This window comes from Oncorhynchus kisutch, unplaced genomic scaffold (assembly GCF_002021735.2).
Source record: "Oncorhynchus kisutch isolate 150728-3 unplaced genomic scaffold, Okis_V2 Okis06b-Okis10b_hom, whole genome shotgun sequence".
Taxonomy (NCBI): domain Eukaryota; kingdom Metazoa; phylum Chordata; class Actinopteri; order Salmoniformes; family Salmonidae; genus Oncorhynchus; species Oncorhynchus kisutch.
In genome coordinates, this window is record NW_022261983.1 from 12,248,716 (window position 1) to 12,262,776 (window position 14,061).

Consider the following 14,061-nt stretch of genomic DNA (forward strand, 5'->3'; position numbering starts at 1 on the left):
TAATATCAACATCATGGATTATATAATGGAGGGTAGAGGATATGTGGTGATTAATATCAACATCATGGATTATATAATGGATCTGTGATGAGGGTAGAGGACGGTGCAGGGCTAATAACAGAGTTATTCTCTCACACCTCCCCCTTGCTTGAATGGTCGGGACACATTTAAAGTTATTTTTAGGCCAGTGTGCATACTGGAAATGGGGGGTTCTGTCTGTAATAAAGCCATGTTGTGGGGAAAACTAATTCTGTTTGGCCCAGGGCTGGGTCCCCTGTGGGCCAACCTATGGCTGCACCCCTGCCCAGTCATGTGAAACCCATAGATTTGGGCCCAATGAATATATTTAAATGGACTGATTTCCTTATGAACTGTAACTCAGTCAAATCTTTGAAATAGTTGCATGTTCTATTTATATTTTTGTTCAGTATAATATTGTTATTACTACAAATGTGGAAGTCTGTGAACCCCCAGAAATGTCCATCAACAATAACATTAGCTATATTATCTGTAGAGGCCCCTCCCTCTGGTCCTCCCTGGCTTGGTGATAGGTTAACTATAGAGGCCCCTCCCTCTGGTCCTCCCTGGCTTGGTGATAGGTTAACTATAGAGGCCCCTCCCCCTGGTCCTCCCTGGCTTGGTGATAGGTTAACTATAGAGGCCCCTCCCCCTGATCCTCCCTGTCTGTCTCCTTATAGGTGGGTCCTGCAGCCTCTCCTCTCCTCACACTCCAACCCTGCTCATCTCTCAGCTGGACAGTAAGGGCCGTTCACACCACAGACTGACAACATGCTGGGGACACTCTGCACTCTCATCACTGCTCTAACATGTAAGGATTTACTGTTCGTTCATTCTGATTCTAAAGAATTCAAAATAAGTTTTACATTCATGTATGATAACATGTCATAAATTCTGTATTTCATTCCCACAGATGTCAGTTGCCAGAAAGCAGTGACACAGACACCTTCAGTACTGACTGTCAGTACAAAGGGGACTGCCACTTTTCACTGTGACATCACCAAAGATGAAGGTTATGTTGTAATCTGGTATAAACAGGTTCCAGGAGGAGCTCCTCAGTATGTGTTAAGGTATTACCATAGTTGGAGTAGCTCTACCTCTTCCTCTCCTAATGAATATGGATCTGGTTTCTCCTCTGATCGTTTCACATCTAAAGCCACGTCTGATAAGGATTATCAGTTTATAATCAGTAATGTGGAGGAGACAGACTCAGCAGTGTATTACTGTCATACATGGGACAAGTCTGTTAAAGTGCACGTATCACAGTGATATACACCATGACAAAAACCTCCTACACTCACTTCTGCTTTATGCATGGCAGAGGGGTGAACTCTAAGAAACAGCTGTTGAAGTTGGTCAGTGATTATTACAACAATAATTACATGTCACAATGGGAGATCTGGGAATGGAAGAACCATCCATCCCTGCATGTCAACAAGATTATAAGAAGACATCGTCTGAAAGGAAATGAATGTTGTCTTTCTTGTTGTGATCATCATCATCATCATCATCATCAGCATCATCATCATCATCATCATCATCATCATCATCATCATCATCATCATCATCATCATCATCCTCATCCTCATCCTCATCATCATCATCATCATCATCATCACCATCATCATCATCATCAGCATCACCATCATCAACATCACAACCACCATCATCACAACCATCATCATCACCATCATCATCAACATCACCATCATCAACATCACCATCATCAACATCACAACCACCACAACCACCATCATCATCATCATCATCACCATCACCATCATCATCATCAACATCATCAACATCAACATCACCATCACCAACATCACAACCATCATCATCATCATCGCCATCATCATCATCAACATCGTCATCATCACCATCATCAACATCACCATCATCAACATCACCATCACCAACATCACAACCATCATCATCATCATCACCATCATCACAACCATCATCATATCAAGACTGTATCATATGGATAAGACTGTATCATATGGATAAGACTGTATCATATGGATATTACTGTATCATATGGATATGACTGTATCATATGGATATTACTGTATCATATGGATATGACTGTATCATATGGATATGACTGTATCATATGGATATGACTGTATCATATGGATATTACTGTATCATATGGATATGACTGTATCATATGGATATTACTGTATCATATGGATATTACTGTATCATATGGATATGACTGTAACTCATGGATTTGTATTTATTATGGATCCCCATTAGCTCTTCCTGGGGTCCGGCAAAATTAAGGAAGTTATTCGCCTTATTAAGGAAGTTATTCGTAGCCCCGCCCACTTGACCCAGTTCCATTCGAAAGCGATTGTGTTTGTGTTTCCGTTTTACAACTACCTTCAATGCTAGCGAATGACCTCAGAGCGGTGGCTGGCTAATAATTAAAAAACGTGCATCATTAACACATTTTAACAAATGAACAAAAACCAAACATGGCTCATATTTGGGAACACACACAAATGGCTCTTTATGACAGAGTTCTCAGATGATATCTATGATCATTCTCAGCATTCCTTGCTCTTGTAATTGATGCTTATAGGCTATTTTCGTTGTTCCTTTTATAAATGAAAGTGCGCAATACTGCCTTATCTAGACACAGAATGATAAAAGAGTCAGGCTTAACATGGCAGTTAGACCCAACGTTTTGTTGGATGAAAGCTGAATTGAGAATGTCATGATTGATTATTATTGTAATGTGTATTTGTGGATCAACAGAACTGCCGTGTTAATGTGGGGAATCGGTAAGTATCCTGTCAAATCTCATGTTGGGGAAGCAAGGCAGGTTAATGGAGTCCAGGTGAGTAGGGGATAACATTTATTTAAACATGTCGGCATCACATTTCTTTAGTGTTATTAGTCTTTAGCGTTATTGTTTTTTTCTGGGTGAATAAGGTTTGTAAAATATCATTGTGGTTGGGGGTAATGCCTAAAGTATGGTAAGTATAAGTGGCCTCATCTCATTGGAAACAATAGCAAGGTAAGTTTATGATGAAACCTGCATGTGTTTTGATTAAGTTGATCACATAGTCCTCAGTCACACAATTGTTAATAATGGGATTTTCTCTGAATGTCTTTTTGTAACAAACATTCTATCACAGGTGCAGAATGCGGTGTCCAGTGGGCTAACTGGCATAGCCTGCACAGATGAGCAGGGACAATGGAATGCAGGGACTCAGAGGAACTTTGAGCCAAAATGGATAAACAGCATTGACTTCACACACCAGAAGGCCAGTGACCAACATGCAGAAAAACATCCAGAATGTCCACGCCTGTCTCCCACCCCTGTTTCCCACCCCTGTCTCCCACCCCTGTCTCCCACCCCTATCTCCCACCCCTGCTTCCCACCCCTATCTCCCACCCCTGCTTCCCATCCCTGTCTCCCACCCCTGTCTCCCACCCCTATCTCCCACGCCTGTCTCCCACCCCTGCTTCCCACCCCTGTCTCCCACCCCTGTCTCCCACCCCTGTCTCCCACGCCTGTCTCCCACCCCTGTCTCCCACCCCTGTCTCCCACCCCTGTCTCCCACGCCTGTCTCCCACCCCTGCCTCCCACCCCTGTCTCCCACCCCTGCCTCCCACCCCTGTCTCCCACCCCTGCTTCCCACCCCTGTCTCCCACGCCTGTCTCCCACCCCTGCCTCCCACGCCTGTCTCCCACCCCTGCCTCCCACCCCTGCCTCCCACCCCTGTCTCCCACCCCTGTCTCCCACCCCTGCTTCCCACCCCTGTCTCCCACCCCTGTCTCCCACGCTTGTCACCCACCCCTGTCTCCCACCCCTGCCTCCAACCCCTGCCTCCCACGCCTGTCTCCCACCCCTGCCTCCCACCCCTGCCTCCCATGCCTGTCTCCCACCCCTGCCTCCCACCCCTGTCTCCCACCCCTGCCTCCCACCCCTGCCTCCCACCCCTGTCTCCCACCCCTGTCTCCCACCCCTATCTCCCACGCCTGTCTCCCACCCCTGCTTCCCACCCCTGTCTCCCACCCCTGTCTCCCACCCCTGTCTCCCACGCCTGTCTCCCACCCCTGTCTCCCACCCCTGTCTCCCACCCCTGTCTCCCACGCCTGTCTCCCACCCCTGCCTCCCACCCCTGTCTCCCACCCCTGTCTCCCACCCCTGCCTCCCACCCCTGTCTCCCACCCCTGTCTCCCACCCCTGCTTCCCACCCCTGTCTCCCACGCCTGTCTCCCACCCCTGTCTCCCACCCCTGCCTCCCACGCCTGTCTCCCACCCCTGCCTCCCACCCCTGCCTCCCACCCCTGTCTCCCACCCCTGTCTCCCACCCCTGTCTCCCACCCCTGCTTCCCACCCCTGTCTCCCACCCCTGTCTCCCACGCTTGTCACCCACCCATGTCTCCCACCCCTGCCTCCAACGCCTGTCTCCCACCCCTGCCTCCCACCCCTGCCTCCCACCCCTGCCTCCCATGCCTGTCTCCCACCCCTGCCTCCCACCCCTGTCTCCCACCCCTGCCTCCCACCCCTGCCTCCCACCCCTGCCTCCCACCCCTGCCTCCCACGCCTGCATTCCACTCAAAGGAGGAATTGAATCGGAGCCTGAGACACCTGAATCTGCCTGTGGGGAGTCTGCTCTATAAGTGTTAATCTGAACCGACAATAATATCACAGCCAGTAGCATCCCAGGTAGAATTGGACTGAAAGGAATATTTATTTATGGCCTTACCACTTTAATGTATTTGAACTGATGTGTGTCTCTTCTGTTCAATGCTTTCTAACTTCATATAATACCTTAATATAGATTCTCTACTCTTTCCTAGCCACATGGAGAGCATGTCAATTACAACTGCTGGAAATGCCTGTTCTTCTGCAATGAATTGGTGAAACTTGACCCAACCCAGTTGACTGCTTTGGAACAGGTCCCAAAGGAGCAGAGTGCCTCACACTTGTGGCAGGACTCAATGAAGCTTTGAGTTACTGCAAGTTCAGCCAAGAAGGTCCCTGTCAGGGAATCCACCAACCCTGATAAGTTTCTCCAGGAGCATCTAGATCCCAGGGTCCCGAGGGAACGCAGCCACACGCTACGGGAAACATAATGAGCTGATGGCCTCCCAACCCAGTGGTGTATAGATAATGAGCTGATGGCCCCCCAGCCCAGTGGTATAAAGATAATGAGCTGAAGGCCTCCCAGCCCAGCGGTGTAAAGATAATGAGCTGATGGCCTCCCAACCCAGTGGTGTAAAGATAATGAGCTGATGGCCTCCCAGCCCAGTGGTGTAAAGATAATGAGCTGATGGCCTCCCAGCCCAGTGGTGTAAAGATAATGAGCTGATGGCCTCCCAACCCAGTGGTGTAAAGATAATGAGCTGATGGCCTCCCAGCCCAGTGGTGTAAAGATAATGAGCAGATGGCCTCCCAGCCCAGTGGTGTAAAGATAATGAGCTGATGGCCTCCCAGCCCAGCGGTGTAAAGATAATGAGCTGATGGCCTCCCAGCCCAGTGGTGTAAAGATAATGAGCTGATGGCCTCCCAGCCCAGTGGTGTAAAGATAATGAGCGGATGGCCTCCCAACCCAGTGGTGTAAAGATAATGAGCTGATGGCCTCCCAGCCCAGTGGTGTAAAGATAATGATCTGATGGCCTCCCAGCCCAGTGGTGTAAAGATAATGAGCTGTTGGCCTCCCAGCCCAGTGGTATAAAGATAATGAGCTGATGGCCTCCCAGCCCAGTGGTGTAAAGATAATGAGCTGATGGCCTCCCAGCCCAGTGGTGTAAAGATAATGAGCTGAAGGCCTCCCAGCCCAGTGGTGTAAAGATAATGAGCTGTTGGCCTCCCAGCCCAGTGGTGTAAAGATAATGAGCTGATGGCCTCCCAGCCCAGTGGTGTAAAGATAATGAGCTGTTGGCCTCCCAGCCCAGTGGTATAAAGATAATGAGCTGTTGGCCTCCCAGCCCAGTGGTGTAAAGATAATGAGCTGATGGCCTCCCAGCCCAGTGGTGTAAAGATAATGAGCTGATGGCCTCCCAGCCCAGTGGTGTAAAGATAATGAGCTGATGGCCTCCCAGCCCAGTGGTGTAAAGATAATGAGCTGATGGCCTCCCAACCCAGTGGTGTAAAGATAATGAGCTGATGGCCTCCCAACCCAGTGGTGTAAAGATAATGAGCTGATGGCCTCCCAGCCCAGTGGTGTAAAGATAATGAGCTGATGGCCTCCCAGCCCAGTGGTGTAAAGATAATGAGCTGATGGCCTCCCAGCCCAGTGGTGTAAAGATAATGAGCTGATGGCCTCCCAGCCCAGTGGTGTAAAGATAATGAGCTGATGGCCTCCCAACCCAGTGGTGTAAAGATAAGATGGAGTGAAGTTGCAGAGGGGATGGAGGACGGAGGGATGTGTAGTGGAAAGAGGAATCCTTGGAGACAAGAAGCAGGAACAGAAAGGAAAAGATGAGTCGTTCCACCAAGAGATTCCTTTTATATTTTAAGGTGAAATTGTGCACCAATATCGAATTTTAAAAGCCTGTTATATTAAATGAAGTGCCCTTTAATATAGACCACATGGAAAATTCAATAAATCAGATTTTTTATCGGAATAAAGACGTGCTAAACTGCCAAAATGCAGCACTTTGACATGTTCCTCTGAGATTTTAACACTTAATCCACAAATGTCTTTAAGTTTCAACATCATTGTCAAGCCTTAGTTATTTTGTTGCTTTGACAAACAACTGACTAGGTTTCCCCTTTAATTATTTATGTGATTAGTGATTCATTTACATCTGTCCCCCATTTTTAAGGTCAACTCTGTGACCTGCTCCCGCTCCCCTCCCTGGTGCTAGAAGGTGCCAGGCTCTCCAGCATTAGGCACTCCTGCCACCATCATTTACGCCCAGCCGGCTTGCCCAGTGCCCGTTCCTCGGCCGGCCTGTCAGAATCGCCCAGGTGCTACGCCGAGTGGCGCCCCTAGAGAGGGGAGGGGGGGTACTGTCACACCTGCTCCCGCTCCCCTCCCTGTTGCTAGAAGGTGCCACAGTGAGCTGAACTCTCGTTTTAAAGGTAGACTCAGCGATATGATGTAGATACAGAAAGTAAACAGCTTAGTGGGTCAATTCTCACAACATCTAAGAGCGTTGAAGAGCAAATCTCAACCTCTCCGCTCTTTTGATGCCCTGGCTACCATGCTGTACACAGTGTGAAGTGTATCCGTGCACATGCGCAGATACTGTGTGTGAGAGTGAAGTGTTGCATCTCGCCCATCTCAATATCTCCGGTGCTGCTCGTGGCAACATCATTTTGCTGAGTCTGCCTTTACTTAATATGGGGAAACTATTCCTTTTTAAATCGATTTTTCAAAAGAAACATTGAACATCTAATAGGCAAATCATATTGCAAAAGCAGGTGAGCTGGTTCTACTCTTCTTGGAAATTTTGTGGTGGAAAGCTGAGCAGTATTATGTAGATAAGTGTTAGAGGAATTCTAAATTCCTATATGTTTTGTAGCCAAAACCAAATTCACACTCTATCTATTTCATAATAATTTGTAGGATTATCATTTGCATGAAATAGCAAGAGACCAGTCTTAAAAACAAGTTCAGCATTTATTCTTAATGAGTACTGGCCCAAAATACAAAGAACATTACATTTTAAAGAGAAGATAAAAATGATGTCATCAGTTCTCACACTTTCTCCGATCCACACAATAGCGCAGTGTCTTCAGGTCTGGAGATTGTCTCCTACTCCCCTCATAAAGCAAACATTCCAATCTGTCTAAAGAGATATACTCTTCTCCACTAATGGAACATCAAAGAACATTCTTATCTGTCTAAAGAGATATACTCTTCTCCACTAATGGAACATCAAAGAACATTCTTATCTGTCTAAAGAGATATACCCTCCTTCTCCCTTAAACCCGCAAGGTACAGACAATTCATTCGTTTTACCTACATTTTCAGTCCTAGTTTAACCAAAAACCCATACATTTCATACCACAACATAATAGTATTAAAATGAATGGTTCTAATTTAAATGTATACATAATTAATCATTTCATCTATAATTTCCTCCAACAACAAGATATAAATGTTTTTACAATAAATACAACATTTTGAAGTTTGCATTCAATTCCTACTCCTTTCTGCACACAACAAGCTTCCACTCTCTACCTGTCACAAGGGGATTCATGGCTTATTTAAGAAGAAATCATCAACCCTGTTACTTTATTTGACACTTAATAGGCATTTGTTATATTACTTTCTATATTTAACCTCTTGAGATGGAAAAACACGTTGTTTATGAAGGCGAATATGTGCTATTTGTGACAAAATAGAAGAAATGCTTTACCAAGTTACACTTTTCAATAGGCACCGAATTGGTGGAACGACCCAGAATGCTAGGCGGAGAGAGAGAGAGAGAGAGAGAGAGAGAAGCATTCAAGTATTTCAGACTAGAACGCTGACCTCTATTTTACCTTAGGATGCAGGAATGACAGGCCAATGTTTAGTTTGAAGCTGCCATTATTACATGGTTTAAACTGTTCTCTGTTATTAACATTACATGTTTGACTCAGTATCATTTCAGCATTAATATCTACTGTATAGGTCTGACTTTCACTTAGTCTTTCAGCATTAAACTATGACCTTGTAAGATTCAACTCAATATTAGGAAGGTGTTCTTAATGTTTTGTACACTCAGTGTCGCGCAGCGTCATGCTACGGTGTTTCACATTCTGCATCAGTGATCAGAATAGAGGCTGCAGTTCTGTTAACGTCCACCAGAGGAGGACAAAGTACCACCAATAATGACTCAGGATATACCAACATTAAAGAAAGCATAGTGGCGCTAGTCAGACCACTGATTTCAGTCCCATCTAGTCTCGCGGGGCCATCCTTCTGTCCCACCCTAGAAAAAATTGATAGTTTCATGTCTACTATCTCTAGTTAACAGAGTCAATCACCCCTGTCTCCCACGCCTGTCTCCCACCCCTGCCTCCCACCCCTGTCTCCCACCCCTGTCTCCCACCCCTGCCTCCCACCCCTGTCTCCCACCCCTGTCTCCCACCCCTGCTTCCCACCCCTGTCTCCCACGCCTGTCTCCCACCCCTGTCTCCCACCCCTGCCTCCCACGCCTGTCTCCCACCCCTGCCTCCCACCCCTGCCTCCCACCCCTGTCTCCCACCCCTGTCTCCCACCCCTGTCTCCCACCCCTGCTTCCCACCCCTGTCTCCCACCCCTGTCTCCCACGCTTGTCACCCACCCATGTCTCCCACCCCTGCCTCCAACGCCTGTCTCCCACCCCTGCCTCCCACCCCTGCCTCCCACCCCTGCCTCCCATGCCTGTCTCCCACCCCTGCCTCCCACCCCTGTCTCCCACCCCTGCCTCCCACCCCTGCCTCCCACCCCTGCCTCCCACCCCTGCCTCCCACGCCTGCATTCCACTCAAAGGAGGAATTGAATCGGAGCCTGAGACACCTGAATCTGCCTGTGGGGAGTCTGCTCTATAAGTGTTAATCTGAACCGACAATAATATCACAGCCAGTAGCATCCCAGGTAGAATTGGACTGAAAGGAATATTTATTTATGGCCTTACCACTTTAATGTATTTGAACTGATGTGTGTCTCTTCTGTTCAATGCTTTCTAACTTCATATAATACCTTAATATAGATTCTCTACTCTTTCCTAGCCACATGGAGAGCATGTCAATTACAACTGCTGGAAATGCCTGTTCTTCTGCAATGAATTGGTGAAACTTGACCCAACCCAGTTGACTGCTTTGGAACAGGTCCCAAAGGAGCAGAGTGCCTCACACTTGTGGCAGGACTCAATGAAGCTTTGAGTTACTGCAAGTTCAGCCAAGAAGGTCCCTGTCAGGGAATCCACCAACCCTGATAAGTTTCTCCAGGAGCATCTAGATCCCAGGGTCCCGAGGGAACGCAGCCACACGCTACGGGAAACATAATGAGCTGATGGCCTCCCAACCCAGTGGTGTATAGATAATGAGCTGATGGCCCCCCAGCCCAGTGGTATAAAGATAATGAGCTGAAGGCCTCCCAGCCCAGCGGTGTAAAGATAATGAGCTGATGGCCTCCCAACCCAGTGGTGTAAAGATAATGAGCTGATGGCCTCCCAGCCCAGTGGTGTAAAGATAATGAGCTGATGGCCTCCCAGCCCAGTGGTGTAAAGATAATGAGCTGATGGCCTCCCAACCCAGTGGTGTAAAGATAATGAGCTGATGGCCTCCCAGCCCAGTGGTGTAAAGATAATGAGCAGATGGCCTCCCAGCCCAGTGGTGTAAAGATAATGAGCTGATGGCCTCCCAGCCCAGCGGTGTAAAGATAATGAGCTGATGGCCTCCCAGCCCAGTGGTGTAAAGATAATGAGCTGATGGCCTCCCAGCCCAGTGGTGTAAAGATAATGAGCGGATGGCCTCCCAACCCAGTGGTGTAAAGATAATGAGCTGATGGCCTCCCAGCCCAGTGGTGTAAAGATAATGATCTGATGGCCTCCCAGCCCAGTGGTGTAAAGATAATGAGCTGTTGGCCTCCCAGCCCAGTGGTATAAAGATAATGAGCTGATGGCCTCCCAGCCCAGTGGTGTAAAGATAATGAGCTGATGGCCTCCCAGCCCAGTGGTGTAAAGATAATGAGCTGAAGGCCTCCCAGCCCAGTGGTGTAAAGATAATGAGCTGTTGGCCTCCCAGCCCAGTGGTGTAAAGATAATGAGCTGATGGCCTCCCAGCCCAGTGGTGTAAAGATAATGAGCTGTTGGCCTCCCAGCCCAGTGGTATAAAGATAATGAGCTGTTGGCCTCCCAGCCCAGTGGTGTAAAGATAATGAGCTGATGGCCTCCCAGCCCAGTGGTGTAAAGATAATGAGCTGATGGCCTCCCAGCCCAGTGGTGTAAAGATAATGAGCTGATGGCCTCCCAGCCCAGTGGTGTAAAGATAATGAGCTGATGGCCTCCCAGCCCAGTGGTGTAAAGATAATGAGCTGATGGCCTCCCAGCCCAGTGGTGTAAAGATAATGAGCTGATGGCCTCCCAACCCAGTGGTGTAAAGATAAGATGGAGTGAAGTTGCAGAGGGGATGGAGGACGGAGGGATGTGTAGTGGAAAGAGGAATCCTTGGAGACAAGAAGCAGGAACAGAAAGGAAAAGATGAGTCGTTCCACCAAGAGATTCCTTTTATATTTTAAGGTGAAATTGTGCACCAATATCGAATTTTAAAAGCCTGTTATATTAAATGAAGTGCCCTTTAATATAGACCACATGGAAAATTCAATAAATCAGATTTTTTATCGGAATAAAGACGTGCTAAACTGCCAAAATGCAGCACTTTGACATGTTCCTCTGAGATTTTAACACTTAATCCACAAATGTCTTTAAGTTTCAACATCATTGTCAAGCCTTAGTTATTTTGTTGCTTTGACAAACAACTGACTAGGTTTCCCCTTTAATTATTTATGTGATTAGTGATTCATTTACATCTGTCCCCCATTTTTAAGGTCAACTCTGTGACCTGCTCCCGCTCCCCTCCCTGGTGCTAGAAGGTGCCAGGCTCTCCAGCATTAGGCACTCCTGCCACCATCATTTACGCCCAGCCGGCTTGCCCAGTGCCCGTTCCTCGGCCGGCCTGTCAGAATCGCCCAGGTGCTACGCCGAGTGGCGCCCCTAGAGAGGGGAGGGGGGGTACTGTCACACCTGCTCCCGCTCCCCTCCCTGTTGCTAGAAGGTGCCACAGTGAGCTGAACTCTCGTTTTAAAGGTAGACTCAGCGATATGATGTAGATACAGAAAGTAAACAGCTTAGTGGGTCAATTCTCACAACATCTAAGAGCGTTGAAGAGCAAATCTCAACCTCTCCGCTCTTTTGATGCCCTGGCTACCATGCTGTACACAGTGTGAAGTGTATCCGTGCACATGCGCAGATACTGTGTGTGAGAGTGAAGTGTTGCATCTCGCCCATCTCAATATCTCCGGTGCTGCTCGTGGCAACATCATTTTGCTGAGTCTGCCTTTACTTAATATGGGGAAACTATTCCTTTTTAAATCGATTTTTCAAAAGAAACATTGAACATCTAATAGGCAAATCATATTGCAAAAGCAGGTGAGCTGGTTCTACTCTTCTTGGAAATTTTGTGGTGGAAAGCTGAGCAGTATTATGTAGATAAGTGTTAGAGGAATTCTAAATTCCTATATGTTTTGTAGCCAAAACCAAATTCACACTCTATCTATTTCATAATAATTTGTAGGATTATCATTTGCATGAAATAGCAAGAGACCAGTCTTAAAAACAAGTTCAGCATTTATTCTTAATGAGTACTGGCCCAAAATACAAAGAACATTACATTTTAAAGAGAAGATAAAAATGATGTCATCAGTTCTCACACTTTCTCCGATCCACACAATAGCGCAGTGTCTTCAGGTCTGGAGATTGTCTCCTACTCCCCTCATAAAGCAAACATTCCAATCTGTCTAAAGAGATATACTCTTCTCCACTAATGGAACATCAAAGAACATTCTTATCTGTCTAAAGAGATATACTCTTCTCCACTAATGGAACATCAAAGAACATTCTTATCTGTCTAAAGAGATATACCCTCCTTCTCCCTTAAACCCGCAAGGTACAGACAATTCATTCGTTTTACCTACATTTTCAGTCCTAGTTTAACCAAAAACCCATACATTTCATACCACAACATAATAGTATTAAAATGAATGGTTCTAATTTAAATGTATACATAATTAATCATTTCATCTATAATTTCCTCCAACAACAAGATATAAATGTTTTTACAATAAATACAACATTTTGAAGTTTGCATTCAATTCCTACTCCTTTCTGCACACAACAAGCTTCCACTCTCTACCTGTCACAAGGGGATTCATGGCTTATTTAAGAAGAAATCATCAACCCTGTTACTTTATTTGACACTTAATAGGCATTTGTTATATTACTTTCTATATTTAACCTCTTGAGATGGAAAAACACGTTGTTTATGAAGGCGAATATGTGCTATTTGTGACAAAATAGAAGAAATGCTTTACCAAGTTACACTTTTCAATAGGCACCGAATTGGTGGAACGACCCAGAATGCTAGGCGGAGAGAGAGAGAGAGAGAGAGAGAGAGAAGCATTCAAGTATTTCAGACTAGAACGCTGACCTCTATTTTACCTTAGGATGCAGGAATGACAGGCCAATGTTTAGTTTGAAGCTGCCATTATTACATGGTTTAAACTGTTCTCTGTTATTAACATTACATGTTTGACTCAGTATCATTTCAGCATTAATATCTACTGTATAGGTCTGACTTTCACTTAGTCTTTCAGCATTAAACTATGACCTTGTAAGATTCAACTCAATATTAGGAAGGTGTTCTTAATGTTTTGTACACTCAGTGTCGCGCAGCGTCATGCTACGGTGTTTCACATTCTGCATCAGTGATCAGAATAGAGGCTGCAGTTCTGTTAACGTCCACCAGAGGAGGACAAAGTACCACCAATAATGACTCAGGATATACCAACATTAAAGAAAGCATAGTGGCGCTAGTCAGACCACTGATTTCAGTCCCATCTAGTCTCGCGGGGCCATCCTTCTGTCCCACCCTAGAAAAAATTGATAGTTTCATGTCTACTATCTCTAGTTAACAGAGTCAATCACCAGGGACGTGTTCTAGTTCTGACACTGAGTTACAGGCAGTGATGCGTTGCTCCCTTTCTCCCCCAGGACACACCTGCTTCCCCTCCTCTCCTTATTCATAGCTTAATGTAAATGTAGAGGTTATTTTATCTCCTCTCAGAACTGTGTGGGGGGAGGGGTGGGGGGGTGGACTGAAACTGAGGGTGTGTCCCGAAAGGCATTATATTCCCTTTATGGTGCACTCTTCTTAAGGGCCCATTTGGTTCTGGTCAACAGTAGTACACTACCAAGGGAATAGGGAGACATTTGGGACACATCCTGAGTAACTCATCATTATGTTGGTCCTGTGCAGAACTAGTATAGGATATTAAACTCCAGTTATGATTTGATGGAGGTAGAATATGAGTCAGTGAA